The 15,498-nt window shown below is 53.9% G+C and overlaps 1 long non-coding RNA gene across 1 annotated transcript; it reads left to right on the top strand.

Annotated features, from left to right (window-relative positions):
• The first annotated feature begins 2,347 nt into the window (after positions 1-2,347).
• LOC121022677 (uncharacterized) lies at positions 2,348-9,698 on the top strand. The gene is made up of 2 exons (XR_005787051.1): positions 2,348-3,129; positions 9,397-9,698. It is a non-coding gene; the product is annotated as an uncharacterized LOC121022677 (long non-coding RNA).
• The last annotated feature ends 5,800 nt before the right edge of the window (positions 9,699-15,498 follow it).

Genomic DNA, 15,498 nt, shown 5'->3' with positions numbered 1-15,498 from the left:
TTTAAAAAAAAATGACGTCCAAAAGGCATGGGCATCACTGGTGTCTCTTTTGCAGCCCTTTGCCAAGCCTGCGATAGTTTATCGTGCGTTGTGACTCTCTGGAAGGGAGAATGGAGTATTCAGACTTTCCCAAACTAATTTGACCACACAACAATTATTATTATTATTATTTTAAATGTTTATTTATTTTTGAGAGACAGAGAGAGCAGGTGGGGAGGGACAGAGGGAGAGGTGAGAGAGAGTGTCCCAAGCAGGCTCCATGCTGTCAAGGCAGAGCCCAGCACAGGGCTCGAACTCACGAACCGTGAGATCATGACTGAAGCAGAAATCAAGGGCTGAATGCTTAACTGACTGAACCACCCAGGCACCCCACCACACAACTATTATTATTATTTTGGCAGAGCATCTTGCATGATGAGCGACTTGAGTAACACAGGTGGGAAATGCTCAACTTAGCCACGATAGTCAATCACAACCTAGTGTAAGTTAGTTGGCAGGTTTGGGTCCTGCCATTCAGCAGGGCTTTAGGAAATGGACTGAGGAAGAACTGGGTGCTGCTGTTGATGCAGGGGTGCTGTCCGGGAAGTGGCCTCATGGTCAGTCCTAGGGAATAGGCATTAGGAAGACATAGGAGGGGGGAAATTTTGGAGAGGGTAATGAAGTTAGTCTCAGATTCTGAGGCTTTGCTAAGGCCTGGGATGGGGGCTGGGCCTGGCCGCCATCTTCCAACCAGATATGTCCTCGCCCAGAGCCCCCGAGACCCTGCAAGGCACTGGATACAGGGGTCTGTACCCCTACAGCAGTGCCCACCATAAAGGGGCAGCTGTCTGACCCTGACAGGTGTGGGTTGACTACCAGCCTCTGGGGAAGCGGCCGTCACAGCCCTGGGTTTGCATCTTGGGCTTACCAGGTTGTGGCCTCAGTTTCCTCCTCTGTTAACTGGGAACACACAAGACCCACCTCTTTGCTTGTGAGAAGTGAAATGATGTATGGCACGCGCCTATCCCCAGAACATGTACGAGGTATGGTAGGTGACACTGTGACAGTTGGAAACTGTTGGCATTATTCTACCTCTCTGTCTTTTTCCTTTGACACCTCCCATCACCGCCCTCGTCCCCTGCCTTGGGCTCGCCTTCCTCATAATGATGATAAAGATAATATCGATGATACATACTATGTTGGTTCAATTCACGTGTCATAAAATTGAAATCTCACAGCAACTCCTTGACATCATTATTATTCCTTTAAAACCCATCAGAATCTTGAGGGTCATAGGCTCAGAGAGGTCAAGCAACTTCCCCAAAGCCAACCAGCCTGTAGCAGGACTGAGCTTACCGTGGACTGTGTAAGGTTTGGGGGAAAGATTAAGAGCTGATGGCATTTGTAAGTAGTAAGTCGCAATGCTCCTGTCCTCTCTTAATAGAGTTGAGAAAGTATAGCCCCTAACACTTTAGTATGAATAACTGGGAGCTTTCTAATCTATCATAGGAAAGTCTTAGGTTCCTGGGGGACAAAGCAGACCATACTTGCTGAATGAATGAAAGAATGAATGGATAGGGGAGGCTCATTAGAATTCGATGGCAGGCCTGTGAAGAACCAGCTGGAGTCCAAGCCCAGAGTGGGGCTGGTAACCCAAAAAAATGGTACCCCAGATGTGAGATGACGGCTGGAGTGACAGGCACTAATGAGACAATTTGTCAGGGGTGAGCTTGGGAGGGGAGGAAAGAGAGCACGAAATTATTTTTCATCTCTTGCCAGGAGACCAATTTTCTTAGGTTATAAAGGCAAAGGGAACTTGAATTATTGACACGATTTGGCCAGAGGTGGTGGTAGGTGCAGAATACCCATCGTCCAGAGCAGCGCAGTCAGCCGGCAGGACGGACCGCAGAGTCTGGAATAGCGGAATACAAAGGGGCGTCCTCTGGGCGCGGAGGGGAGGGGAGGGGGCTGGTCCAGAGCCACACAGCAAACACCACCCACGTCGCTGCTCCCTCTTGCTTCGTCACCCGGAAGCGAGCGTGGGGCAGAGGGTGACAATACGCGCCCGGGTCCGAAGCCTGGAGTTTGTCAGCCAAGGTGACCTTCCGGGAGGCCTCTTTGCCCCTCCGCGGAGAGGGGAGAGCCGTCGCTAGGGTTGGGGGGGGGGGGGGGGACACCTGACACAAGGTCCTTTGCACCCGTCACTCGTGCCCTCTCTCCCCCCTCTGCTCCATCCGTCCAGCGCTTTCTCTGGTCTGCACGCTCCTTTCACGGAGTCACGTCCCGGGGAGTAGAGACGCTGCGACAACCCTTCGGGTGGAAGCTGTCAGCCAGAGAGGGAAGAGATGGCCTAGAGGGGGGTTAGGGTGAGAAGCTGAAGATCTCACACACGCTGGGTGTGTTTCCCGGAGGAGGGAGCAACGGAGCGGAGAAGGGGGGGTGGGGGGGGAGACAGAGGCTTGTTCCTGCGCACCTGTGAGAAGGGAACACCTGTTCGTCACTAACAGGGACCAAAGCAGTGCCCGTGACAGTGACCCAGCCCACGCCGCGGCCCTTTGCGGAAAGGAGAAAGAAACGCATCTGGGCGCAGAGCCAGGCCCTCACGCATCCATCGGGGCGGAGCTTCCGGCGCCAGGGGTGGGCTGACCCCCGACCTGGTCCCCGGGGGGCGGAGCCCTGTACCTGCCTGCGGGGTGGCGCCCGTGGCCCAGCCCTGCTTCCTGGGCCTCTGTTTACAGGGACCATAATTACAAGATCAACGGAGGCGAGATATCCTGAGGTGGGAAGGCCCTTCCTCTCCGGGTTGCGCGCCCGTGAATCTTCGGGCAACAGAGCTAGGGGAGGCAGGCCTGTGTGTGGTGACAGCTTCCCCCCAGGGATGGCAGCCGGCCTTTCGCGCTTCAGGAGCCTTCAGAAGCTCCTGGGAGGAGCCCCGGGTTCAGTTTAGACAATTACCGCTTCTCCTTTACGCGTCGAATGGGCTCGGGCCACTCGGATCGCAGAGGCCAGAACGTGGCCCAGGTCCGGTCAGCAATGGTCACCCGGACTGGGCCAGGGGTGGGCACCTGAGCCACTTGGAGCCAGGAAGGGCCAGCTCTGGAACTTTGTTGGACGCCTCTGGAAAGGGAAGCTTCCTTTGTGCCGGGCTTGGTAAGTTCTGGGAGGTAAACTTGGGACTTGCCAGCAAAGCCACTCTGACAGCAAAGCCAGTGTGGGGGAGAGCGGGGGCCAGAAATGGAGAGAACGAGTCCAGCCGTCTGTCCTATTATGCAGGCATCCCATGTGCGTTTTACCGCACGGACTGAAACACACTCTCTCCCTGCCTTTTCTCGTTCTCCTTTTTTTTGGTTTAAGACATTCGAGGATGGGTTTCTGTCATCCACACTCGAAAAAATCCTGAACGTTTTGACTTCTCCAAACCCCCCGCCCCCGAGGACCTCCCCGCCTCCCGCCGCCCCCCCCCCGTTCACCCCCAGCTGGGGGGCCTTGGTGGGCTTTCTGGAAAAGTGGGTCCTTTTTCCCCCCACCCCCTGTAGCTCAGAAGCTCTTGGTCCCTCTGGCTATTCCAGGCTTTAGTGACACCTATCTTTTTTGATCCCCGTTTCAGGCTCCTCTCCCCCTCCCCCCCACCCCCCCCCCCCCCCCCCCAGCACGCATTTTTCACCCCCTTGCTCAGATGAGAAGACTGAGGCAGAGAGAGAGGTGCAGTGCTCAGGTTTGAGCAGAGCTGGGATTCCAACCCAGGACTCCGGCCTCAAGGTCCAGGGCTTTTCCTTCTCTCCACCCTCCCCACCTCCCCGTGGAGAAGCAGTGCAGCCTGATTTCTTCCTTGAGGTTTAACCAAAAGCCCTGCCCCCACCAGGCTGCCTTCTCAGGCCCCTCCCGTCCTCCAGGCTGCTGGGGGAGCGAACCTGTTCTCGCATTTCGAGAACCCTCCTCCTAAGGTCTGCGCCGCACTGCCACCTGGTGGCAGCGTGCGGGAAACACACGCTCCAAGTCGCTGTCCAAAGACCGCGGCTTTCCTCCCTGGAGCAGGGAATGGAGACCACCGGGGCGCAAGGGACAGTTTCTGGGAAATTGAGGATCTGATATTAGATCAGGGATCCTGACGTTCCGTTTCTGTTTTCGATACCAGGCACGGCCAGGTGTGCAGAACGTGGACACTCACAAAACGAATTGCATTCTCTTTTTTTGCATAGGCTGCCAGGGTGCTCAGAACCCACGTAGAGTCCCTTGGATGATTAGCCACTGGATAGAATCGTGTGTCAGGTATTTGGAAGAGGAACTTAATCCCTGATTCCATATTCCTTTCTCTGGGACTCATTTTTCGATCTTATTTTACATGTAATTTTCTGGCTATGCTGAGCTTTCTAAGCCACCTTAGCTCCCTCTTTTGGGGGGAGGGTGGGGGAGGGGGACAAAGCAAAGTTACGCATTCAGGAAGAGCTTGCTTACCTCGGGCAAGCTTCGGTCTCCTCCCCTGTAAAGTGAACACAAGAATTTCTGCCTTGTAGGGTTTCATGTGGGTTTGAGGAGCCACTCCCTCAGTTAGTATTAGTGCCTACCCCATTTCCCACCTTTCCATCCCCCACCCCAACCCCACGGCTCTTCCCTGCTTGCCTATAGCAGGCCAGGATGCATCAGGGATCCAAAGCACAGATCACTTGGTCACCAGTCCCCCTCTGTGCTCTGCAGGCCAACTGGGTGGCCCTTTCAGAGCCTGGTGCCTGGGATCCAGCCCCTGCCTGCCTCCTGGAGGACTTCCTGGCCTCCAGAACCCCCCACCTCCTGTCTGCAGGCGCCCGTGGCATTCCCAGCTGATTTGCAGAGAGCCAAGATGCATCTCATAAATAAAGAATGTACTGTTCTGCAGACTGGCTGCGGCATGGCCACGCGGGGGTGGGAAAGTCTGGAACAGACAGGAGCCACAGGAGGCAGGGAGGATCGGACAGGGGCTGCGGGTCAGGAAGGGTCAGGAAGCGGACGGCGAGAGCCTGGGAAGGTGTAATGGGACCAGGGTGGGGAGGGGGCTTTAGGAGGCCGGGATCCGGATGTAGACTGTTGGGACTGCATCTTGGTTCACACGCCCTCTAGCTGTGTTTCTTTAGCCTCAATTTCCTTGTCTGTAACCCGGCAATGGCATCAATCCCTGGCTAGCATCAGGCTAGAACCGGGAAGCCTGTGATACTTAGTGTTATTATTCGCTCCAAGCTTCCTTAGCGTCTTCCCCAAGACCTCTGTGTGGCTTCCGCTATGGGGAGCAAGCAGAGTGGGGTGAGGACTGCATCTGTGTCTGGGGAGAGGGCCACAGCCTACGGGCAAGGGGAGCAAACAGGTAGAGGTGCCCAAAGCGACAGGTGAAGACACAATCGCCGCTCACAAGAGGCGGACGAGACCCCAAAAGGGGACTGCGTTTCTGCGGCCATTTCAGGGTGGGCACTTGAAATGCTTGATTGGCTTCTGAAAGAGAAGGTGACCTTTGGAAGGCAGAAGAAGTGGGGGGGGGGCGGCGGGGACACTGTGGTTACACCCTCAGCTTGGCCACACTGGGAACAGAGCCCCCGGGTGAGTCATTTTCCTTGCCTGGGTGTCTATGAAATGAGTGGCCAGAACCACAGTGTTTTAAGCTTCAAGGTTTCGTTCCTCTTGGGATAGGCATGCATCGGGGGTGTCCTGTGTGTCAGACCCTATGCCAAGCCCTGGTGACGCCAATCTCACAGGCTGGTTGGGCAGTGTGTGTGTGTGTGTGTGTGTGTGTACAACAGACAAGCAAATGAAGGTATAGAATCCCAAACTGGGGTCAGTCAGGGAGTGTGTGTAGCTAATGGACTCGACTTTCGCCCGGAGGTCCGGAAGGCTTCCCATGACCCGCTGAGGCTGGGCAGGGCTGGGTCGGGAGGTGGGAGGCTGGAGGAGGAGCTTGGGGAGGGCGGAATGCGGGCAGCAGCAGGGGCCAGCCTTGCGGGTAAAGCTGGAGATCTTGCTTCCCATCCTGGGACCGGTGGGGCAGGGGCGTGGTGAGGGCAGTTTGCACTTCAAGAGTCTTCTGGCTGGGGCGAGGGGGACAGGTTGGAGGAGCCTGCCGTGGAAGCTGGATGTCCCAGGAGGGGATGATGGGGGCTGAGACCACCGTGGCGTTGGGTGGAGTGAGCGTGACTTAGTGGAATGTTCAGGAGGATATACTGATGGGGCTGGGGGTGCACTGGATCTGGGGGTGAGGGGAGATGGCTGCCCTTAGGTGTATGGGGGGGTCCTTTGTGAAGTCTTCTACGGGGCTTGTCTGGCTCCGCGGCATCTGCCCTTAAAGGGAAAGAGATGGGCGGGAGGGAAGGGAGGGGAGGGAGAGGAGGGCGGGGAGGCGGCTGGCTGAGGTCTGTGCCTTTCTCTGGCAGCAGCCGTGGGCTGGCCGGCTGCAGCACCTGCTGGGGCGGCCGGCCGGGAGGGCTGGGGAGCAGGTGCGGGGTGTCTGGAGGGGGTCTGTTTGCAGATGGATAATGAGAAGGGGTGGATGGAAGCAACACACCCTCTGCCCCCCTTCTCTGTTGTCTGGACAAGACAAGACAAAGAAGCCAAGACAAAGAAGCTTTGGGGAGGCAGGACACGGAGCACACAGGCGTGCCCACGGGGCACACACATGCTGGAGACAAAGGAGAGGCCCCCCGGGCAGAGGCAGAGGCTGAGGCAGGCACAGGCAGAACTCAGAGCTCGGGGTGCAGAAGCAGGGAAGTCTCCCTTGACCTTGGCCAAAGCCTCCTCGGTTCCAAGCCTTGCTCTGGGGACCGTGTAGGAAGAGGTTGGGGGATACGAGTGGGCCCCAAACTTTGCCAGCCCCATCGGACTCTTTCTTAAAGGAAAATAGATTGTGGGCTGCACAAAGTCAAGGGTACGCTTTCAGGTCCCGAGGATGAGAAAGAAAGTAACTCTGAATGTGGTGTGGGGGAGCCTACGGTCATACCACTCGGAACGCGCCCGATGGCGTCTGAATGTGCTGTGGGGTTGATACTCGCCTGGACTTAGTCAATTCAATGGCGTGTTTGCACACATGAGAAAGGCCAAGGGCACCTGTCGACTGGACTTGTTATTTCCGTGCTCTGCAGACAGCGTTGGTGTCTGTTGAGTTCCTGAGAACCCCTTCTAATGACTTCGCAGGAATAAGACACTCCAGGCCTTGGAGTCTCTAATGGCCCTTCCAACAGAGAGAGAGAAAGAGAGAGCCAGAATTTACTGAGCCCATGACTAGGCTATGTGTTTTCCAGGCTCAGGTCACTGAATTCTCCCCACAGCCCCGTGGAAGAGGTGATTTTATCCCCATTTTACAGAAGTGAAAACTGAGGCCCAGAGGGGTGAAGTTCCTTGCCCAAAGTCATGTGGCAAGTAAGAGCGGAGATGAAATTCGAACTCAGGTCTACCTGAACGCCCATGTCTTGGCTGAGGGGAAGGCAGAGAAAGGCAGCAAGACAGTCCGTTGGCAGAGGGTCTGGAAGTCCCTGGTGGGGTCTTCCTTACCTCTGCAGACAGCTGGAGAAAGACTGATGCCTGGTGGTAGTGTTTGGACACCCGGATGCAGCCGTGCCTGAAACCAGTGCGGCATAGCTTTGTTTCTGCTACTTGAAACTGAAAAGATCCTGAAAATAATAGTGATTGATAGTTATTCTTGTGATTTTCTTTAAAAAAATTTTTTTTTAACATTTATTTATTTTTGAGAGACAGAGACAGAGCATGAGAGGGGAGGGGCGGAGACAGAGGGAGACACAGAATCCGAAGCAGGCTCCAGGCTCCGAGCTGTCAGCACAGGGCCTGACAAGGCGCTGAAACTCATGAACCGTGAGATCATGACCTGAGCCGAAGTCGGACGCTCAATTGACTGAGCCATCCAGGCGCCCCTTCTTGTAAATTTCTTATTTTTGGGATTTTCACTTCTCATTCCCGGGGACAGTGTCTGACACTTGATCGGCCTTTTCTCGATCTCAAAGGCTAGTTGGGTCACTTATATATACTCCCATTAGCCCCTTGACCTTCCTTCGTTATGGCATTGGTCATGATGACGTCTCTTTGCAACGTGGCTTGTCTCTGCCCCAGACTAGGCCAGGCTGGCACATAGTGGGTGGAAGCTTCTCACACTGGGGAGGTTTGTGGGGCTCAGTGTGGGCTCTGCTGGGTGGGGTTGTACGGTGGGTGGGTAACGGGAGAATGAATGGTCCACTGTCCTCTGTGGTGGATGTCCCCTGGATACCTGCCATGCCCAGGCATAGCGGTCGGTGGCTTTGTACTGCGGCCCCCGGTGACTCCCTGCTGATGACTTTCTCTGGCCAAGGGCACACGTTTGGTCTGCTGCCATGGCCGCCTGGAGGTGGCGAGGGGTTGATGCGCAAGGAGCGCCCTTCAACCATGACAGGAAAGAGTTGGTGGTTGGCTACCCAGGTGTCCTTGACCTCAAGTGGGATGCTTCAGGTGTATCCTACTCCGGCTCCCAGAGAACCTCAGCAGGATGGAGTCCCAGTTGCCCATAACAGCCAGCTCATTGTTATGGACTGAATTTCGTCCCCTCCTAAATTCATATGTTGAAGCCCGAATCCTCAACGTGACTCGTGACTGTACTTGGAGATGAGGCCTTTACGGAGGTCATTAAGATTAAATGTGATCAGAAGAGTGGGGCCGTAATCAATAGGACTGAGGTCCTTATAAGAAGAGGAAGGACCTCACGCCGGTCAGAGTGGCTAAAATGAACCAGTCAGGAGACTATAGATGCTGGAGAGGATGTGGAGAAACAGGAACCCTCTTGCACTGTTGGTGGGAACGCAAATTGGTGCGGCCACTCTGGAAAACAGTGTGGAGGTTCCTCAAAAAATGAAAAATCGATCTACCCTATGACCCAGCAACAGCACTGCTAGGAATTTACCCAAGGGATACAGGAGTGCTGATGCCTAGGGGCACTTGTACCCCAATGCTTATAGCAGCACTCTCAACAATAGCCAAATTGTGGAAAGAGCCTAAATGTCCATCAGCTGATGAATGGATAAAGAAACTGTGGTTTAGATACACAATGGAATACTACGTGGCAATGAGAAAAAATGAAATATGGCCTTTTGTAGCAACGTGGATGGAACTGGAGAGTGTGATGCTAAGTGAAATAAGTTATCCAGAGAAAGACAGGTACCATATGTTTTTATTCTTAGGTGGATCCTGAGAAACTTAACAGAAGACCATGGGGGAGGGGAAGAAAAAAAAAAAGAGGTTAGAGAGGGAGGGAGACAGACCATAAGAGACTCTTAAATACTGAGAACAAACTGAGGGTTGATGGGGGATGGGGGAGAGGGGAGGGTGGGTGGTGGGCACTGAGGAGGGCACCTGCTGGGAGGAGCACTGGGTGTGGTGTGGAAACCAATTTGACAATACATTATATTAAAAAAAAAAAAGAAGAGGACGAGACGGGGTTCCCGTGCACAGAGAAAAGACCACGTGAGGCTTCAGCAGGAAGACAGCCACCGAGAGAGGCCTCAGGAGAAAGCAATCCTGACAGCACCTTCATCTTGCACTTCCAGCCTCCAGACAGCGAGAAGAGGAAATCTTGTTTGTAAGCCACTTCGTCTCTGGTACTTCGTCATCGCAGCCACAACACTAAGACGCTCATCGATGCACCTGTTCCGACTTTCTTCCTTTCGCTGTCCCTAACTGATGCTTCCTTGGATCAGCTCCCAAATAAACTGCTTGCACTTGAATCCCTGTCTCAGGGTCTTGGATAGCCCAGGCTAATACACCCGTCCATGCCTCATCCAGTGGGGACACATTAAGGTAGCCTCGGGGGGCAGGACAGAGGTTAAGACCCTGAAGAACACGAAACTCTAGTCTTCTATGGCAACGACCCTGAACCAGCGATGTCTCTCTGGGATCGAGGCACAGATTAACCGCTGCTGTGCATGCCAGGGCAGGTGAAGGGACCCCAGAGCTACTCCAGCAAGGTGGCAGGGCCATTGTTCAGCTGGCTGTAGGGAGGGCACGATCCCTCCCCCGGGAAGGGTGGGATTTTAGAGATTCTGAGTGCCGTTTTTGGAGTCAGACAGTGGTGGGTTTGAATCTCAGCCTCCCCCCTTTCTAGCCGGCTGACCTTGGGTAAGTCACTTCCCTGCTCTGAGCCTCCCTTTCCTCATCAGATGGACACGATATCAACACTCCCTCAGAGGGCATGAGGGGGCCATGTGGATAAAGCACCTGGACCAGTGTCAAGAAAGTAGGCAAAGGGTCAAGTTCGTTGCATCTAAAGGTGATTCCAAGGGGGGCAGGCAGGAGAATGTTGTGGCTGTGGGGACTTTGTGAAAGGCACGTTCTTTTTTTTTTTTAATTTTTTTTTCAACGTTTATTTATTTTCGGGACAGAGAGAGACAGAGCATGAACGGGCGAGGGGCAGAGAGAGAGGGAGACACAGAATCGGAAACAGGCTCCAGGCTCTGAGCCATCAGCCCAGAGCCCGATGCGGGGCTCGAACCCACGGACCGCGAGATGGTGACCTGGCTGAAGTCGGACGCTTAACCGACTGCGCCACCCAGGCGCCCCGGCACGTTCTTTTTGAACGTGAAAGCCACATACCCAAACGCAGCTCTCCTCTGCCACAAAAGGCCTCCCCCTGAATTCACGGAGCACCCCCCTCACCCCGGGTGAGAATGGCTGCCTTGATGAGTCAAAACGGAATTTTCTATCTGGGTGGGACAGGGAGTTGCTTGCTCGGGGAGCGGCTGTCAGAGAGGAGCTCCCCTGATGCCATGATGGATGCCCGCAGTCTTGGTTAATAACATGGCTCGAGGGCAGACTGAATCTTTCCCCAAAGCCGTTCCTCAGGAGGCACGGCAGGTGTGGCCAGGCAGGGGGCGCTGGTGCTGGCGGTGGTGGTGGAGGGTTTGTGTGACTAGCTTAACAAGGTCAAGACGCCCACCTTGTCATGAACTTTGGACGCCCCTGACTACGTGCATGGGGACAGTGTAAAAAGGAATGAGGCACAGAGGGGTGTACTCCCCCCGAAACTGGGATGCGAGACTCCAACAAACCCTTGCACGTGCATGTTCACAGCGGCACTGTTCACACTCGCGAAAGACGGAAGCCGTGCAAACTGGATGAGTGGGCAGCGAACTGTGCTACATTCACCCGACGGAATAGTATTCAGCCATGAAAAGGGATGGAAAACTGGCACGTACTACAGCACGGATAGACCCCAAAAGCATTATGCTGAGCGGGATAAGCTGGACCTCAAAGATCACATATTGTAGGATTCCATTTATATCAAATAACCAGAATAGGGGGCGCCTGGGTGGCTCACTGGTTAAGCGTCTGGCTCTTGGTTTTGGCTCAGGACAGGATCTCATGGTTGGTGAGATTGAGCCCCGGGGTCAGGTCTGCGCTGACAGCTCGGAGCGTGCTCGGGATTCTCTCCCTCTCTCTTTGCCCCTCCCCTGCTCATGTTCTCTTTCTCTCTCTCTCTCTCTCTCTCTCAAAAATACATACATACATACGCTTAAAAAAAATAACCAGGATAGGTAAACCCATAGAGACAGAAAGCAGATTTGTGGTTGCCAGTGGGGGTGGGGTATTTTAGGGTGATGAATATGTTTTGGAACTGGATGGAGGTGGTGGTTGCACGTTGTGAGTGTTCTAAGCTTCTGCACAGCAAAGGAAACTGTCAACAAAACTGAAAGGCAACTTACTGAGTGGGAGAGGATATTTGCAAATGACGTTATCTGATAAAGGGTGAGTAACCAGAGTATACAAAGAACTGATACAACTCAATGCCCCCAAGCCCAAATAACCTGATTAAACATGGGCAGAAGACATGAACAGACATCTCTCGAAAGAAGACATCCAGCTGGCCAACAGTCACATGAAACGGTGCTCAACATCCCTCATCGTCAGGGAAATACAAATCAGAACCACGATGAGATACCGCCTCACACCTGTCAGAATGGGTAAAAAGCAGACACACAAGAAACAACAGGTGTGTTGGTGAGGTTGTAGAGAAAAAAAGAACACTCTCGCACTGCTGGTGGGAATGCAAATGGCCACAGCCTCTGTGGAAAACAGTATGGACGTTCCCCAAACAAGAGCTACCCTGCTGTCCAGCAATCGCACTGTGGGATATTTACCCCCCCCCAAACACAAAAACTCCAATTCAAAGGGAGGCAGGCACCCCTAGGTTTATTGCAGCGCTATCTACAATAGCCAAACGAGGGGCGGATAAAGTAGTGGTATATACAATGGAATGTTGCTCAGCCACAACAAAGAATGAAATCTTGCCATTTGCAACAATGTGGATGGAGGTAGAGAGTATAGTGCAAGCGAAACAAGTCCGTCAGAGAAAGACAAATACCATATGATCCCGCTCATGTGGAATTTAAGACATAAAGCCAGCAAATCAAAAAGATGAAGGAAAAGGGATAGAGACAAACCAAGAAACAGACTCTCGGGCGCATGTGTGGCTCAGTCGGTTAAGAGTCTGACTTTGGATCAGGTCACGATCTCGGAGTTCATGGGTTTATCACGATGAAAAAAAAATAAGATGGAAAAAATATTTACAAGAAAAAAATAAAGTGGTTAGTTTTATATTATGTGAAGTTCATCTCAAAAAAAAAAAAAAAAAAGAGGCACGGTCGGGTGCATGAGCACTCTGTTGTACCCAGGGCACCCAGGTGCAAATGGAACCCCGGCCGCCAGGGCGACCCTCGTTTAGGGATAAAGAGAAACCCGAGTCCCCTCTCCTGGCAGCATTACCAACCTCAGAATTCCCCTGGGAATCTTGGGCCCCTGGCGGTGTCCCGAGCGGAAGACAATGCTGCTCGCACACGTCCTCGTGGGAACAGGTGGGCTCCCTGGTCCAGGTTTAAGGAGCAAAGTTTATTCTCGAGTGGATCTCCTGAGACGTACTAGGGCGCCTCCTCCCGTTGCCAAGGCAACCACCACTCCATCAGAAGAGGCTCAGGCCATTTTCAAGAGAGGCAGGAGAGAGAACATTGACCCTTCTCTTCGGGGTTCCATCTGGTGTTCCTATCTGCTCGCGGGCTCTTGGGGCCCACGTTAGCTTTGTAAATGTCACCTGGAAGACTGGAGCTCCTGGCAAGACAACGCAAGAATGACACGTGCCACCCTGGGCTGTGCTCTGCAGCGTCCTGGGTCTCCCCACAGGATAAGGTGAGAGTCCGGGGTACATCGACGGGGGGACAGGAAGGATGCGGGATCTAGCTATCAAACCAGTGGTGAATCCCAAAGGAGGGGGTTAAGAGTGACCCGAGCTTGCAGGTTGAAGAAGGCAAGTGTGGGTTTCTAACCCTCCCTGGGAAAATGAGGTTTCTGCTCACCACAGAGGCACTCACGAGATGGACAAAAAGAGGGCAAAGGACCAAATGAACCCCCAGGAGAGCTGGTTTGGGTCACCCGCGATAAAGAAATGTGCCGTGTTAGAGAACTGGGGCAGAGGACAGCCAGGCGGGTTCAGGGTGGTTTTGGTGACTGCTGGACGGGGTGGGGTCTGGCCCCTCCTTACTCAGTTTATGGCTTGCCCTGAATCCACTGGAGTTAGACGTGGTCTCCTCACAGGGAGCCCCCAGTAGCTTCTCAGGATTACTTCCTTTGCCTATCCCCCTCCCCCCCACCCCCCCACCCCGTTCTTTCTCGCAATGCTCTCCTTGAAAGGACATCCCTACGATGAAAGAGACTCGGAAATTGGATCACGGGCTCATTATTGCTCATCTTGAAGAAGCCCCAGGGAAAAGGAGAAGTGTTGAAAATCTAGGAGCAGGCAAAGTGCCTTGACTTCTTATCCAAATGGATATTGGAAATGATAGGCTGATACTCGGGAGATTTTGACAGCAGATTAGGAAACAGGTGACTTGAGAATACTTAAAAAAACAAAAAACACAAAACAAAAACGGTCTTCCATTGTGTTTGTGGTCTGTTGATCCGGGGGAAAGTCCTTGACAATACTCTGGGCAGTGGTGTGACCACACCCCATCTTGCCTGTTTTCTAGATGGTCCACGTGAGTCTCACTTCTCGGCAGGATGGTTAGCTCTGCTGGGGGAGGGGTGGGTAGCTGGGACCTCCCCTGGGGTCTTTAGGGGTCCTGCAATGTCTTTGCACTGGGCACATTGGACAAGTGCTATAGGTTTGTTGAACGGGATTTCGATTTCCTGAAGACCAAAGCGGGGGTTCCTGGAAGGAGATACGCAATGTGGAAAACAGCCAGTGAACCTAGAACTTTTTTTTTTTTTTAATGTTTACTTATTTTTTAAGAGACGGAGATACAGACTGTGAGTGGGGAAGGGGCAGAGAGGGAGAGAGGGAGATACAGAATCCGGAGCAGGCTCCAGGCTCTGAAGTTGTCAGCACAGAGCCGTGAGATCCTGACCACCAGCCGTGAGATCCTGACCTGACTGGAAGTCGGACCCTTCACTGAGCCACCCAGGCGCCCCAAACCTAGAACCTCTCAGAGCAGTAAGTTCAAATGCTGCCTGGGTCCCTTACTGTGGCTGGGGGGGGGGGGCGCGCTCTTATAGCTTCTCCGGGTCTTAATGTCCTTATCTGAGCAATGAAGATGATAAATGATATACACAGAAGTGTAAAAGTTAGGCAGATGTCAGAGTCCTATCACAGCAAGAATTACGTTTTGAGCCTTTGTTAAGCGGCAGGCACGTGCTAAGCATCCCTTCTCTTCCTATGCCTTTCCACACTTAACCCACATAACCCCATGAGGTGGGTTCCATTATTATGTCCACTTTGTAAACTAGGAAACCGAGTCTCAGGAATGGAGTGTCCAAGGCCATCTGTTAAGGGACACGGACAAAGCTGAAATTGAAACCCAGGACAGGCTGGCTAAAGAAATCCCTGGAATGATCCAGCACAGTGGTTCCCAAGCCCGACCGTGCATCAGAGTCCCCCGGAAGGCTTGTTAAAATACCTATCTCTGGGCCCCACCCCAGACTTTTCCACCCAGTAGCGCTGGGGCGAGGCCCTAGAATTTGAGTTTCTAGCAAGTTCCCAAGTGATGTTTATGCGGCGGGTCTAGGACCGTTTTCTGGCGTCACCGCTCTGCAGAAGAGTAGCTACTAAGCAGAGGGCCGTTCAAAACATAAAAGACCAAACCCACCAAAGCGGTTGCGCCAAGGGGCGCCGTGGCACGCACAAGGGCGGGAAGCCCGAGGCACGGGTTCGAATCTTGACTCTGCCATAAGCGCGTGCCCATCTCAGCAGGGTTAATTGCGAGGCATCCTCTGAGGCCACGCGGGGGAAGCATCCTGGTGCTCCAGGACCAGCGTCCCGGGTCCTGTGATCGCGCCGGGCTCCGGGCTTGGCTCCCGGGCCCGCGGTCGCGCGCCCCTCTCCATCCGCGCGCGCTCGGCGGCCCGAGTCCAGCCGGGCAAGCGTTGCCATGGCAGCGCCGCGGGCGGGGATGCGGGAGGCCGGGCTCGCCCTTTTGTGCCGCGGGGGCGGTGGCGCGCTCCCCCCCCCACCCTCGTGTGCTCGGACCCCCGGGCGGGGGGGGG

This window comes from Herpailurus yagouaroundi, unplaced genomic scaffold (genome assembly GCF_014898765.1).
Source record: "Herpailurus yagouaroundi ecotype Mexico unplaced genomic scaffold, PumYag 428, whole genome shotgun sequence".
NCBI lineage: Eukaryota > Metazoa > Chordata > Mammalia > Carnivora > Felidae > Herpailurus > Herpailurus yagouaroundi.
This window is presented reverse-complemented; position numbering and strand designations above follow the sequence as displayed.